At 41.6% G+C, this 12,765-nt stretch overlaps 1 protein-coding gene across 1 annotated transcript in view; it reads left to right on the forward strand.

The window, feature by feature from the left end:
* Positions 1–12,765, forward strand: part of LOC144828094 (1,25-dihydroxyvitamin D(3) 24-hydroxylase, mitochondrial-like) — a 160,881-nt gene that overhangs the window by 135,046 nt on the left and 13,070 nt on the right. The window lies entirely within an intron of this gene.

The raw sequence follows: 12,765 nt of genomic DNA on the forward strand, positions 1-12,765 counted from the left end.
TTGATAATAATCTGAAAATAATAATAAAAGAAAACTTTACAGCATGTTACAGCGTCAAATTAAATGTGCATTAAATAATAAAATAATTTAAATATATTATTTAGGTTTAAAAAATTACTCACATTCAGTAACCTTCTTACTTTTATTTATTATTTAGTAAACTTGGTTAAAAGTTATATATTTCATTACTTTAAAAACGTTTTACTTAAAAAAAAATAAGTAAACACATTTAAATATATTTTGTTCAAAAATTAATTATTAGCTATATCAGTTTTTGTTACTCAAAGTATATATATAAATCCTAAATGTCAGGTGACTTTAATTTAATTGACATTAGTTCGTATGGGTTTTATTTTATTCCCTGCCTTCATTGTTTTCTGTGGGTGCGTATTGCAGTTCCAGTGGTTGGCCATGTGTGGTGCTTGAATGCTCCCTGTCTTGGCTGAAGTCGATTTGAGACTGTGTTGATACTTTTATGGCTCTTACCTTCTGACGTGTGTTTGGTTAATTAGAACTGTTTTACTCTTATGTGGTACTGTGTTTGTGTTATCATGTCTCTCCTAACCGACCCCTCAAATTTCCCTAACTCCCTCCCCTTAATTAGCAATTATTTTCTATATTCCCACCACTCCCCAGATCCCTCACACATTTACTAATTAACATACCTACATGTGCAGATATCTCCACCACTGTGAAATAATAAGAGAGGCGCTGGTCTCCATCTGAGGTTTAGTAAATTGAATTTTGTAGTGCTACTGTAGGAGTGCTTTTTGGACTACAAATAAAGCAGTTTGTGAGTAGGCCTCAATGTTTATTATTGATATATTTACACAGCCTAAACATTGATAAACTGATCCATAACACCCTCTGGCAAATCTCAAAAATTAAGGCACTTAGAATATTTTTATTCTGCATTCTCTCCTCTTCTAAAGTCATAACCTCATTATTTTATTTCAAAGGCTCCAGTTCCCCTTTTGAATTCATTTTTTAAAATATTGTTTGTAGCATCTCAAGCATTTTATTTTATTGGAGCATTGAGCTAGCAATATAAGTATTTGCCCTACTTGATGTTAATGATCATGCATAGATAACAAATCAACTCTTGGAAGAGCAGGAAACAGAGGAGAGATGTTACATTTGGGCGTAAATGAGGCAAGGAAGACCAATTCAGGTGTACGGATACGGATGCATCAGTAATTGCAAAAAATAACTCATAACTCATCCCTTGGTACTGGTGTGTAAGTAAATTTCTTTCAGTCTACATTACCAGCAAAAGACAGCCCTAACTCACTGCTGAGTTAACAATAATCTATTAATAATAGCCAGAGGGCCTGATTCACAAGTCAATTTCTGGTCATAAATATCAGTTTACAGATGAACATGGATCCATTTTTACACCCGCCGGGAATCCATGGAAGAATTTCTGGAAGTCGTAAATGGTTTTCCTACTGCAAATTTCTACACCATGATCGTGTATACAATAGAAAACCCTGCACAATGGTTGCGAAAAGCAAATAACACAAATTAGGTCTTACCTTGCCTTGAGAGTGTATGAAGCCCACATATTTGTGAGTTTGTTGGGATCCACAAACTCTTCCCCGACTCCTTCATATCCTGAAAATTGTCAGAGATTTACTCCAGAAAAAGGCTGCTTTAACTCCCCTTTCTGTGTGCAATGGGAGTCGAAAATACTCAAACTTTGTTACAGTGCAGTGGAAGTGGTTTCTCCTTGGGGAAATTATTTGCCCATAAAACAAAAATGAGAAAGGAAAAAAAATGTGTATTTGCACAGTGGGTTTTATTTCCTTGGTTCAGAGTTATACCCTTTGCACAGTTCTGCACTGTTGAAATATCAGATGCCAAATTATATGCCCCATAGTACTCGTAGAATGTTGCGACTGGTGCAGCATTCATGCATATTTCTAGGAAGGTTTGTGCACTCCTAATAGTCATACATTGACACCTGTTCTTCGGTGAATACCAATGAGTGTAAAGTGCTAGATACTATCAGATTTGTGGTGAACATGAGGCAGTCAGTGTTGACCACTTCTAAATTTCAGAAGATAAAGTAATGCCACATTAAATTGCATTTGAAAATTATTAGCAGGACAGAAATGTGGTTGACCTCAACAGGGGGTTTGTGGGTGTTATTTGGGCCTTGCATGATATGTGAGAGGAAATTCATTGAGATGTAACAATAACGATAAAAACAAAATAAAATGTAGAATACAGAAATCTCTTTAATTAATAGGCAAGCAATGAAAATGTGGATAAACTGCATTTCCAGTTGTGGAAAATGAACAGAATACATTTGAGGCAGTTGAGCAAACGAGGGGTAACAGAATGAGCACTAAGTGCATTATTTTGATTTTTTGGCAAAACGTTTCTCCAATTTTTCAGACGTGTAATAAAATACACGACATATCAAAGGGAGGAAGGTGACTTGGAAAGCCATATTAGGAGAGCTATTGGGACCGCCTATTAATGTTTCTTAACCTTGCATTAATGTCCATGCAGGAGCAAAGTGTAGCCACTAAAGTAAGGGGATCTGCTCCGTATCTGCCTGTGACGAACAACATAACCATAATCAGAAGACACACTGGGGCTTATTTACAAGCCACTTGCGCCGCTGGTGCGCCACTTTTAAAATGGGAAAAAGTGACACAGTCGCCCCACTCGATCAAAAATATGACTATCGATGCAAGGGGCTGCCCCGAAATTGCCACTGCACCATTGCCCTGGATGTGCTGGTAACGAAGGAAGGTGCCACTAGTTCGGTCGATGCCTCTCTTATTTGTAAAGGTCCTAGTTGTACCTTAGACTTCTTACTGGTCAGATGTCTCCTACCTATCATCACTAGATGTACATCAGATAGCATATTCCCCTCTGGTACATCACTGGGGCATTTTACCTCAATGAAATATGCACAGGGCCGGACTGGGAACCAAAACCGGCCCTGGCAAAGTGCTTGGCCGCCCCCCCCGCCCCTCGGGCGGGAGGGGTACGAGCGCTTTGCCAGGGCCGCTTTTCAGCCGATTTTGTTACAGGGCCGATTTTGCAGCTATGCTGCAAAAACGGCTCTGCAACAAAAACGGCCCCCAGGGCCCAAAACCGGCCCCCACCCTTGCGGCCGACCGGGGGATTGCCCGGTGCCCACAACGGCCAGTCCGGGCCTGAATATGCATAGATGTTAGAAGGACCCATAGTTAGTTGGTGGTGCATAGGGCAGGGCTCACACCCATTACAGTCATCACAGCAGGTGCTGGTAATTTGAGGTGGGGTGCACTTTCACACTGTTCATTGAATGGGAGAGGGCCAATTGCTTCCTCAAGTGCACCAGATAAATTATGGCACTTGTGCTCGAGGTGATAAACATATTGAGAAACACAGAGGGCGCAAACCAGCCAATATGAACTGAAGTTGTGATGGTCTGCTGAACCCTTTGCTGTCTAGGGGCATGCTTCTCATTGACAAGACAGTGAGAAGTTGCAATGTGCAGCAGGTGGACGGATTTGTTGAGCTCCTGATGCTCAGCATCCATCTCATTCCTCGCATGCTAAACCTAGTTTTGTGAATCCGTAACATCATCTGTGTTTTAGTTTACGCTCCCAATAAATCCCCCAGAATTACATCTTTATGGATCACTGAGAGGCAAGCAGTGCTGCTCATCCTGATGAGTATTATCTATTCCTGAGGTATGCCATCTGATAGCATATGCAGCCAATCCACTTGAACCATGATCACTATTGCTTTGAGAGACTACGTCAAAATTCAGGCTCAACCAAGGCTTCCCTGTGGTAATATTTAGATAATCAAACAAAGGGTACATTTATACAGGTACGTCTCACTAGAATGTCTATTTGAAACCGACTATTTAAGGCATGAACTTTTGTTCCTAGGACGATCTCACTCAAAATGTTTCAGTTAAGGATAACTGAACATGCAGAAAAGTAGGCTAGCATGATTTCAAAATTTTGATGAGATCTTCAGCAAAACCCCCATAGAGTATCATTGCATTATGAACATCCCATAATTTAAAAGCAGATGATAGATACATTTGCCCTCTATCATCAATCTTTTGTTTTAATAATGTGGTCTCTTTTTTGGATTGAATCATTATAATTGAGTTTAAGAAATGAAATGCATACAAATCAGAAGACATGTACAAAACAGTGTACACAAGAAACACATCAACCTAAACCAACTACAATGAGGTCAAGCACCACTGGAGGACACAACTCCCCACCAGGATCATGGAGACATACATGATTATAGGGTATGCCCAAAACAACAAAGGGAGGAGAGTATGCGGATATGAGAATGGCAGGCAAGCCATAGAGAGCTCATGGGATGGGTAACCAGCACTGTGGCTGGTGGAATGAGTCTGGGGAGCAAGCAGGGATAACGCACTGTGAGGACAAAGAGAGACATACCCTAGCAAAGTGCAGCAATGATGGGGAAAAGATGGACAAGAGAACGGCAACTAGAGGACAGAGCCCTCAATGGGCAGGACAGCCTGTCAGGATCAAAAGAGATACAAAAGAGGGTGGTGATGGACGGAGCATCTGAACCAATCAAACACTCACACCCAGTCAAAAGATCTGGGTTTGATCCATCACCGTTCTTTAGCCCACTCTGCCACCCCAGTTCAGACATGGCCATATGCAAATCAGTCTGACCCTGTGCCTCCTGGGAGCAGTCCAGCCCGAACTGCCAAGCCATGCCTTCCATGGACCGGAAACAAGCATCCTGGGACTGGTTTCGGATTCATAATCCTCATCAGCCAGGCTATCTTGAATCCAGTGGCCAAGTGAGCATGTGGACATCTTTTCTTTCCGAAAATTCCAATAATTGTAGTTCATTACTACACTGTTTTGTCCCCATTGATGCTTCTTACACACAAAATCTCATTAGGGTAACCTTTACAGTTACAATGAATTGTGCCACATAACACAGTGCCCACTCTGACCAATTCTTTAAATAATTACACACCTGTGTAGATATTGTCCATGTATAAATGGTGACCTTTGTGAAAATGTGCTCTGGCAAGTTCCCACTCAATTGTTTCACTGACTCTAAATACCAAACGACAGACAGGGGGAATCAATTGAGAATCCTTAAAAGTATAATTTCCAAAATTATACACATATCCAGTGGCACTTTCACACAACATGCACAGCTTAATAACATAATGTGCTCTGTTGCTGGGTATAACTGAAAAACAAACAGCTCTTGAACAAGACCATTGACTCATCTACAGCTATATCTTGACCAGGAATGACCAACTAATTGGTCAAGGACAGGCAGAATATTGAAGAAATTTTCACAATCAGGGAGATCTCATGGCAACCCTGGCACATTATTCACAAAATGCAGCACCCACTGCCAAAGCAAATAACTATCTTGATTCAAGGTTGTTGGAAAAAAAGCAATTGCCATGAAGAGATTAGTAGATGTATATAAAGACAATGTCAGCTTCCTTATCAAGCTCATCAAAAAGTTAAACCCTCTTCTCACAGAGATTTGTAGGAGTCCACCGGGTAGCTTTAGAGTGAGTCTTAAGTGTGGTACTGTTGTCTCTTGTATACTGATCTGCGTGCAAATTGGTCTGCTGAACAATATTCTTCAAAAATGAATCCTCAATAAAGAGCTAGAAGAAATTGATAAAAAAAAGTTGTCTGTATTACAGCCTGCAACGCCATTAAATGCAGGTAAAACAGGCTGCATCATGTATGGGGTAACCCGGGGTTCAGAACTTCCAATGAGAAGCCTTCCATGCCCTGCTTGCAATCCAGCACTGCAGGTACATCATTGTCCTCTCCTAAATATGGCACTTCATCAGTGCCAATAGTGGATTCATCATTAGATAATTGCTCTCTGACAGAACATTTACAGCCAGAATCTTGCACTTGGACCCCTGCCTTAAATCAAGAGTCAGTCTGAAAGCCATGTTCGGAGGCAGATTCAAAAATCTAACCACCAACCTGCTGGGTATTCTGCATTAGGGCAGCTATCATGCTTACTAATAAAATGGCTACAGTAAAAAACAGACAACTGTAAATAACAGCTTTAAATTAGAAATCAACAAACTGTGGCTGTATCAAACAGAAATTAAACTATAGAAATATAATGATCTGCAAAGAAACTATCAATACAAACCACACAATGAACTTTCTACTACAAAAGCTATCTCTTACTTGCCACTTACAACTAGACTGAGGATCATCTACACAGACACAGCAAGCACTAAAGGTATCTCACTAGAAATTAAAAGCTAAACAAAAATACACACAAGGCAACCCATTACAGATCTTGCACAAATTCAAACATGAATTTGAAACACAATAACACATAAGATAAATGTGCTACAATTATTACAACTGTCAAAACAACATTCAGCAGCGTGATGACACTCATTTGAAGTACACATTACGAAAGAGTTTTCCTGAAACATGCCTAGTATGCCTCCAGGGGTAGTTGAAAAACAAACATGTATGGTCAATGCTGGAGAGCTCCTCTTTCCCAAGGAGACACTCCCCAACATACATAAAGTAAGAATTCCCTGGTGTCTAGTTGTTTTCTGCCTCCCCTCAAATCTGTGATGCAAACCTGCCAAAAATTGTTAGTAAATCTGCCCCTAAGAGCCTGATTCACAAAGGCCATTTACATTTTTGAGTAAGTTTATACTTTGGAGTAAGTTTATTACTTTTGGTATTCACAAATTTCTAGTGTAAACTTACTACAGTTGTATATGTTTCATGTTTCCACCCCAGAGTAATGCAATAGGCTTACCCTTATGTGGGTGGTTGAACTGATAGAGCGCGCGAGGCCACCCGACCAATAGTTTTCGCCGTTTCCGGCTTCAGGGCCCATATACTTTTCAAATCACCATATACATCGATCAGGTGACTTCACGAGCTCTACCAAGTTGGTGTGTGTGTGTTCCCTGCTACCAATTTTCGGTGCACCCGACTTACCATCCACCGATGCGGGTGCCTAATGACCACAATGAATCAGGGAGCTAGCTGTAAAAGAAAGGCAGCAAAATACAAACCCAACCAATAACATTCAAATACTGTTTAAAATGACCACGGACAACTGGAAGTTTTAAAATGTTTATCTAAAGTTCATTATTTTCTTGCATGAGGTACAATAAAACAAGGCAATCAATAACCAAGATAACGTAAATCACATATGCATAAAGAAATAATGACAGAGTAATCATCAAAGTACTAATAAAATGTAACGAGAAAAGATACTATGCAAGTCAGTATTATCTAAACAGGGATAGCCTAAGTGTGAGTGACTATAGGAGAGCTTATAATGAATAACACGCTTCACTTAAGGTGAAGGGGCCTTTGAACAATCTAGGCAACGAAGTTCTAGACCATATCAGGAAATGACACACTGCTATGCAAAATATAATTTCTAACCAGTGAGAAGACATAAGAATAAACTTATGGAAATTATAAATGACTTTCAATAGTTGCAGAAAGGCATGGAAAATATCACATATGCAATGTTGAACTTTATTAAAGCAAAAGTTAGAAATTCAGAAGGTGCAAGATTTAAAGAGTTTTCAGAGCAATATTTACCTAGAAAGGTGTGGAAACCAAACCCTGGCCACGGGTCAGTTAAGGACAGGAAACCCTCAAGGAAGGATACCCCTCAAGGACGGCAGGTGCAGATTGGACACCCAGGACAGGACAGGATACCCTCGGAATAGGAATCAGGACAGGACCCTCAGGACAGGACAGCAAACCCTCAGGACAGGACCCTCTTCAGGACAGGACCGGAACCCACAGTTCGGAAGCAACGCCTGCGCTCCACCCGCTCTGCAGCTATCGATCAAGACCCCGATTGGGTCAGCGAACTCCCAGCTAAGTGCTTTGCCAGCACTTTAAGGTTCAGTAGAACCTTAGCCTATGGTCAAATTCGGACAGAGTGCTCCGCAGCGCTCTGTATCTTCAGTCACCTATTGAGTGCGTTGGGTCAGTGACAGGTCAGCTAAACCAGACAAGTCGGACGGTTCACTAGGTGAACCCAGGGTAGATATACAGTTTGGGGACAGTGTACCACCCCCCAATGTTGCAAAGTGTCAGAATCCCTCAATTTCGATTGGTCCTAAGGTAGGATTTGGGTAACACACCAATCACAATACACGATTTGAAGCCTTCATTAACATATTTGGGTACCGCCTAGCAGGTTTGGGGTTCTCATGAGAACTGTGCAGGAAATTAACATTGTAACACATGAGGAGCAACATTCGCCGTTCTCGTAGCGCAGAGGTGGCTTTCCCAGGCGCATCTTGACTGTGGCTGCCAGCTGGCTGAGTTCCACTGTCCAAAGTGGCCACTTTTCAATGCTCCCTGGTCATGCGCAGAAGAGACCGTCAATATGGCTCCCAATCAGTTTGGACCCCCATTCCCCGCGGTACATGAAAAGTAAGCGAAAACAAATTAATACATAATAATGTCATTATGAAAACACATCACAGGGTTTGTACTTTTAACTCATCATCAAGAAATAAACTTATTGCATCTAAATGTTAGCTACATTGATACGGGCACAAGAGCAGTGGCACGAGCAGTACCACATGATAAGCACAGCTATGAATTACGCATGCGCATAACTTTCCCTCCACTTCTGCAGACGCGTCAGGACACGTGAGTGTGGCTGACGCATGCGCAGTAACTAAAATACAAGCGGCGGCCATATTAGAGGACACGGATTAAATTCATTAGAAATACACATAGGCAAGCTTCGGGAACTTTGCCTAAACAGAATAAATGTTAGTAAAACATACATTTTGTTACCTTATTACACATAAACGAGGTTCTTGACTTCGGCAAGCCGCAAAATATGCGAAGCTTTGCTTCATCAATCCCCTCTTTGATGATATTTACTATCATCACAAATTATAATGGAACCAGATGCCAACTTTCTTTCATACTTTATAAAGTTCTATTTCTTCCAGCAGCCGTTCTAACTTTTCTCTCTCAGTTTTAGCAGGGTGAGAAGTCTTCACCTTTTTGTATATCTGATCATTCACCTCCTCTAATTCAATCTCATCCACACTTCGTTTCACTCCTCTTGCATTTACCTCGTGCTTTTTGGTACGCTTGCGGTATTTACAGCATAAGAAAATGGAAAGTATAATAAGACCTATAATACCAATTGGCATCAGAATTTTGAATAATAAGCTTTTACCCATGCTAGCAAGCCAATGACCTACATTTGAGAGACCATCTACCAGTCTCTTCCAGGCACTATCAACCTCGAGTGGTTTGAGTTCCTTTGCCAAATTAGTAATGTTTTTCACATATCTTTTGATCTGTACACTTTTATCCGGAATATAAGTGCAACAATGTTGCGCCTTCAACATCCGGCAGACTCCGCCCTCTTTCGCTAATAAGGTGTCAAGAGCAAGTCGATTTTGTAAAACCATTGATCTGATCGCAACCATTTCGGTATTGACCAGCAGAAATCCATGAGCCGTTTCAGTAGACAGCACATCTACTATAGTAGACAATTTGCAAATTCTGTGAGTGTTCAGAACCACTCCCACTCCAGGTATCAGTGCACTGAAAATACTACCCATAATTTCACCTATACTTTCTCTTTTACTACGCACTAAGCCATTAGTATCTTCATTGCTTCCAGCTTTTCCATTCACATGGTATATTTTCGGGAAGACAATGCCAAAGTAGCAGCTTCCATACCAGTGGTCCGGCAATTTGAAATAAGCCTTGTCCCCACAAATATAATAAATTCCAGGAAACACAGGCTCTGACCCATTTTTGAAACCCCAACCCCCAATTACCTTGTAATTATGTTCGCATTCACTGGAACCAATGAAAACATTATTATAATAGCTAGTCTTCTCGCGGTGAAGACATAGCTTGCCTTTCTTTTCAAAATCCAGCAACAGAGCAGGACCCGCTCCACCAGATGAGGTGCCTTCCATGTTTTCTGCCCACTTTGGCTTTTTCTGACTTTCGTCATTAGCCTTCTTTTGAATTTTAATTCTCCTTTTCTCTGCCATGTTCAGGAACATCTTTTCCTGCTCACGCAAAGAACAAGTCAAGTTATCTCTGTGTGCGTCTGCTATGTCAATGTTACCTATAGTCAGAAAGTAGTCTCCCATATATCTTATGGTGTCAGTTTTGGTATGTACAGGATTCAAGTTCCCACGTATAGGAAGTTCAGAAAAGATCACGTCATTGTTAGAATAATAATACTGTAACGGTCCCCTTTTGTAAAATAAACTAGCTAAAATGCTACAGGAGATTCCATATGTCAATGGCAGATGATGGTATGTCACGCCCTCAGCCACCGAAGTAGGTAGCTTCATGCAGACATAGCAATCTTCAATTTCCATAGTCTCTACATAGTGTATTAACAAGTTTGCGAAAACGTTTAAGTGTGTCTTGTTCTTAACTCCATGATAATGTAGTCCTCCCTCATCTGATGCTTCTAAGTTCTGTTTTGTTTGTCTCAAAGCTCTTTCATGTCGTGCTACACTCTGTGTTGTTAGCTCCTCATTATCGGTATTTACAACTTCAGTAGGGACAATGTTAGTATCTTTACTTACAGCAAAGGGAATGAAAATTGTTAATCCTATCCAGATAACTATCAGTACTACTACACTACATATACACACCTTGCAACACGTCTTAAAACGGCTGCAACTAGGTCTACCATTCACTGTTGAATCAGACATTTTGGCTCAGAAGGAGTCTCTCGAACCCCTCTTTTTGGCTTCACACAATTAGCTTACTTTGTGCAAATTCACGGTGGTTCGTCTTCCTCTTCAGCTGAGTACTCTGGGACGGGTTCTCCGTCGCTCACGTCAGTTATATCAAGATCTTCAAGTTCCTCCAAAACCAGTGTCCATTCAGGAGATTTGTACTTTTTGTTTTGTCTTTTTATTCGTTCACTCCTTCTTTTGGAAGAGTCTTCTTCTTGCTCTGCTATCCGAGCACTTCTTCTTGCTTCTGCACGTTTTTCTTCCACTGTCTTTATCCTAAGTCTCAATCTTTTTACAAACCTAGGCTCAAGGTTGTTTCTTTTCTTTAGTCTCTTAGTCGGTACTTGGACTTCACTTTCTTTTCTTATTCTCTTGTTCTCTTTATCTTGTGGTAATTCTTCTCCACTTTCTTCTCCTACTTCCCTTATCTGGCTAGTTCCAGGGCTAGCATCAAATTCTTCTGCCTGGTTGCTAATCTGGCCTTGTTCAGGAATATTTTGTTTTTGGCTTTCGATTGTCTCTGTTTCTGTTTCCTGAACCCGTTCTTTTAACCCTCTCTGATCCTGTTCAAGCACTTCGATCTCTTGATTTTCTTCTGCTCGAACTATCACTCTATTTCTAGTCTCTCCCTTATCTGCATCAGGTGTTAGCGGTGGTGTATCGAATACCTGCTCTGTCCCTGTCTGACCTTCTCCTTCCTCAGTTTTGATGTGAATCTCAAGCGGCTGAGGTTCTTCGCCTGTGCCTTGCTTTTCCTGACTAGTCCACTCTCTACCTTCACTAAGTCGTTCTCTTGTTCTGATAGGATCTTCGGTCAGATCAATCATCGGTATCCATTCTTCTGGCCATATGCTTGGCAGCTCGTCTTCAGCTACTCCTGGCTCAGTTTCCTGGACCTCTTCAGCAGGCTGGATTCTTGGCAGTTCGTAGTCAACTACTCCTGGGCCCACGTCTGCTGTTCCTGCAACCTGACTGGTGCTGGGCTGCTCGTTGTCAGTTGCTTCTGGTCTGGCTCCTTCAGGGTCCTCTGCTGGTTGCCCTTCTTCTTCAAATCCTCTGTCTGGTAATACCTTCTGGGTGTGTCCAGCGTGGATCCACTGAGGAACACCTGCGACCTTCACTGCAGTGGTTGTTACCAGGATTACTTGGCGTTTCTTTCCCCACCTTGGTGCCAGACAGCTTGATCGAGTGTGCTTCTTTATTTTGACCCAGTCTCCTGGAACCAAGCTGTGGAGAGGAGTCGTTGGATTGAGGATGCCGTCGTCTCCAATCTGGCGAGAGATAGAACGCACTTGGTCACCCAATCTTCTGCAGTATTCAAGCACCAAATCATCAGTAATACTCAACAGTTTGCTTCCTGGCACCCATGCTTGTCTCATCACTCTTCCCATAATGATTTCATGGGGACTTAGGCCTGTCTTGCGGTCAGGAACACTTCTCAGTCCCATCAGGACCAGGGGCAGGGCCTTCACCCAGGTCATGCCAGTAGCATCTGTCAGCTTTGCTAGTCTGTTTTTGATAGTTCCATTTACTTGTTCCACTATTCCAGAAGCCTCTGGGTGGTATGCACAATGGAGTTTCTGCCTTATTCCAAAGGCCTTACACAGTTCAGCCAGTATTTCATTCTGGAAATGTCCACCCTTATCTGATTCAATAATGTATGGTATTCCGAATCTAGGTATCAGTTCTTTTAGTAAACACTTCGCTACTGTCAGTGCGTCACTTTGAGGAGTAGGGTAAGCTTCTACCCATTTTGAAAATACGCAAACAATGACAAGGACATATCGTTTCCCTTCACAACGGGGCATGGTGATGAAATCAATCTGTATCCTTATAAAGGGACCCCCTGATCTCCCAATCCTGCTCAGTTCAACCATTGTCCTCTTGCCTGGGTTCATCTGTTGACATGACAGGCACCTCTGGCAGAGGGACTCTGCTACCTTCCTGAACTTTTTACTGTACCAAGTCTGTTGAAATACCAGAATCATGGCATCCCTACCAATGTGTGATCCTTC

Source organism: Lissotriton helveticus, chromosome 4_1 (assembly GCF_964261635.1).
Source record: "Lissotriton helveticus chromosome 4_1, aLisHel1.1, whole genome shotgun sequence".
Taxonomy (NCBI): Eukaryota; Metazoa; Chordata; class Amphibia; order Caudata; family Salamandridae; genus Lissotriton; species Lissotriton helveticus.